Here is a 4,279-nt window from a genome sequence, read left to right as displayed (position 1 = left end):
TGTAGTTCCCACAAAGGAACGCTTAACATTTACATATAATTAATTAATATTTTGCTCTACCTTTTTTAAATAAAATTATACAGATTACAGTTTTAACAGGTGTTTTGTGTGGGTTACTTTTTTTTTTTGTGGATGGGCACATTCAATTGTCTCAAGCACATGAACAATACTAATATTTGCTTTTTATATGATTAACTCCTCTAGTGTACTTGAGGTGATTTCTTTAGCTCATTCTGTACCATAGTGAAGTGATTTTATATAATTTCTTGTTCATAGAATGTTTTTGAAGTGCTTCAGACTTAGATTTCTCACCTGAAATACAGACCTGATAATCATAGTCTTTATGACAGTGTTAGTCAGAATAATTTTAAAAATAAATCTAGGAATAACAAGAAATAGGTACTATCTAGAAGTACTTGCAACTGCTTGCGTACTTTCACAAGGAAACACAGTTTAAGTCACTTTCTGTTTTCCTCTATATCTGACATCCTGTTGATTTCAGTAAATTTGCTGATTAAAATTCTGGCAATATGGGCTCGACCAGGCACAGCTATCATGTTATTGATGTTCTGTTTTATCCAGAACATCAATAATTGTGTTTTTCAGTTAATAAGATAGAAACTTCAAACTGATTTTTTAGGACACAGCTGCTTACTTTTGTACAGATTTAATATTAATGAACTTAAGGTTTTAAATATGACATTCATACCATTACAAGTGTCAGGGTATATTTACAAGGAAACATACAAAGAAAAATCATTAGTGGACTGTAAGAGCCTAAATGAGAGATGCAGGACTCCAGGCAGCTCTCCAAAATGCAGTTTATTCCATCCAAGATGTTGCAGCAGTCCAGGGTCATAGGCAAAAGAGCCTGTGCCTACAGCTGTCAGCTCCAGCTGCAGGCAGGCCTGGAGACCCTTTGGTTTTGGTTACATTGCATTATATACTTTTCTTTGCTGAGCATCTTAATACAGTAGAACCAATCTATACCTTAACGATTATCTCTAGACTATCATAACTGCTATCATTACCATATTCATGTTACTATTCTCCAATCACTAAAAGTCAGTACATTACAGTTTAAGCTAGAAGTTGTTATTCAGTTTTCTTGCAGTGGAAAATTCTGAGACATTTTTTCTACTTGCCACATTGGCAGGCTGTGTTATCTTTCTGCTTGGTAAAGACATCTTCTTGTTTGGGGTGGGTTTATCCTTTGCTCTAAGTCATAAAAACCCCTTCTAACTAACATACCCTTTGCCTCCTTGGTTATCCAGTAAGACTGGCTCAGCAATTCTTTTCTTCTATATCAAAACTTGCTTCCATCTCTATTCCTTCACCAGACTCTACATTTAAAAACCTTTCTGCTAGGCATACATATCTGTGAGACTTTCTTGTCAAACTTTCATCCTTCCCAACACTGAACCAGAAAAAAAATATTGTCCATTGATCTGTTCATGCTCTAAATTTTGTGGGGATTTTTTAGCAGTGACATCGCTGTAGTGAAGTGAGATTAAGTGAGAAAATGTCACCCAAGGGACTTTCTACCCATTCACTGTGCAAATTTCTTGCGGTGATTCCTGTGGCAGTCAGAGAGGCAAAAAAAACTTACCTCAGAAAAAATCCACTTAGACTGAAGAATTCTTTACATTCTTAAGGATTTATTAATTTTCTTCTCATTCTCTTGGCCTGATTTACCTGTATTGGGCCCATGATGCTCTGTAGACCTATCTGAGACTCATTACTAACCACAGAAAAAGAAAATGGAAACGGAACATGGAAGTCCAGAATAGAAGACTGACTGAAGTGGAAGATTGTGTTTTGACTCCATCATCAAATAGAAGGGATTCTTATAAATTTTGGGGGCATTAATTTAAATGAGGTATTCAGCATTATTTTTTTACATGTAAAAAACAGCGATACCTCTTCAAATTTAAAGTATTCCTTGAACAGTAAGTAATTTTTTGGGTTATTCGTGATTGATTGTAAATACTTTTGTAAATGTAATATTCACTCCTTTTTTATTTGTTTGGTCTGGCTTACTTATGAGGTAAACCCCTGAGAGGAAAATTAAGACAGCTTTAGTGTGAGGAAACTGGGTTGTTGTTAAGCTAAGACTAAGTAATGATGTCTTCTTGTTACAGATAAGCTAGTGTCACCTTCCTTGTGATTCAGACATTGTCTTGCAAAGCATCTGTGCAGTTGTGGGTTTCTGTCTGAAGGTGTCAGTAATGTAACATGATAAATCTTTTTTCTGGTTCTAGTGTGAATTTGTCCTGGAAATGTCTGGGCCACAATTTAACTCTTCACTGTAAGAAGTAGTGTTGGTCTCTGTTTGGGGTATTCTTTTTTAAAGGTTTGGTTTAGATACATCTCCGGTCTCTATGAATGGCAAACAGTGACAATAAAATTAGTTTTTTGGGTTTGTTTCGTTTCCAGAAAAGAAGTGAAACCTTTCCCCTGAGGCCAACATCAGAAACCATTGTTAAGTTTGGATTTTCTCAATAGTTTACGAATGTGGGTGTAATGTAGTGTTGTTATTCTAATCTAAATCTCGGACATTTCCTGGAAAATGAAATCATGTGACTTGATTCATCCTCTCACCTCTCTGCCAAGGCTAACAGAGACTAACAGTGTGCTGGAAAGAGGCATTTTCCATGCAGAGTGTGTCTGATTCATACAAGCTCACTACCTTCTCTCACCATGGAAGTGTTCCAGCATTAACTACTTAGTCTTGTTGGGACTCTGATCTGTTTCTGTACTCTGATAAAATGCATCAGATTTATGAGAGACCTTTTTCCATATAGCTGAAGTTCTTTGCCTTAGGTTTTCTTTTGGTCAGTGGGAGAACGGGCAGGTAAATGAAACTGCTTCACTTTCTGCTTGTAATTGGGTGGTGGATTATTACATAACTAATCAGGAATGGTTTTCCTGCATTTCTTTTTGCTTGGTTCCTTTTTCTTTTCTCCTAAAGCTTTGGGTTTATGATCCTGAAGGTTTTGTGTACTTGGGGAAAATAGAAAACTGATCAGACTGGTAGCAGCTCACACCCTGATGTGTAGATGTGAATTCTCTCCCTGTTGCTACTTCTGCTGTTTTCTCTCTGCTACAAATGCTTTTATTTTAGTAGCATTGCCCAGATTCTCAGTTTTCTGGTAAGTGAAGCTGCTAGTTTATGTCTAGCATATGTTCTCCAGTTTTCAGAGCAACTTTTCTTGTCCCTGCTGATGTTGCTCCAGTGTATTCTTTTCCAAATTGCTGACCCATCCTTAATGATACCATTAATTAACTAAATTTACTTTAGTCTAAAATCTTCAAGGCTGCAGGTTGGCAGTGTTTTTTAAGATAGTATGCATTCTTGTAGAATAACACAGAGTTTAACAAGCACCTGCTTCTTCCTATTGATTATTCATGTGTTTCTTAAGCTTGTTAGATGACCAGTATAAAGCAGGGATGAACAGGTGCTGCCACTCCTGAGTTCCTTGGTTGCCAATGTTGCTGATGGCAGCTTGTTGTTAAGAAATTACCTGAACAGTAGACTTGTGTTTGATTCCTTTTTCCTGCATTACACTTGATGGTAGTAAATATATGAAATTATTACATATATAAAATACATCAATTAAATGTATAATTGACTATTAAATATATGTTTAACTACCATGTCTTCTAGCGGATTAATAAAATAAATCCATTACTGTGGATTAATAAAATAAATCCTCCCTGAATACCACATATTTCTAAGGCAGTGCATAGGTCTCATTTTGACTTAAGTGAGGCAAAGACCTTCCTTCTGTGTATGAGATGAGGAACGGCATGCAGAACTTTCTGTGTAGAATCTATCTTTTCACTTAAGGTTGGAAGACTTGTTTCTTTCAATGGACCTTTATGCTATGTTTTCATAAACAAAGTCTTCTGGCCCCAGTAAAATTCAAAAGTCTCAGATAATTTGCATTGTCATGTGGCACATGAGATTCTGAAAATCATGAAAATTAAAGTTAGCATGTGGAAGCTTGTTCTTCAATGGACTCTTCACTTTTCATCTACAGGTCTGTTAGGAAACTAAATACCCACAGCTTCTTCACTGGGATCTCATTTCCCTGTGAAATGAGAGAGTAATTGTTCTTCTGTTGGCAACACCTAACCATTCAAAACCACTTCACTTTCTGTGTCTCTGTCAACACAAAAGTCCTTAATCCACATTTTTTTATATTGACTAGTTTTTCATTTGCTCTAAAACGTACCATGTTTACCTTGGAACTGCTTTGGTGCTATATTATTTTTT

The sequence above is a fragment of the Fringilla coelebs genome (genome assembly GCF_963513975.1).
Source record: "Fringilla coelebs genome assembly, chromosome: Z".
NCBI classification, from domain to species: Eukaryota; Metazoa; Chordata; class Aves; order Passeriformes; family Fringillidae; genus Fringilla; species Fringilla coelebs.
Note: the sequence above shows the minus strand (reverse complement) of the source record.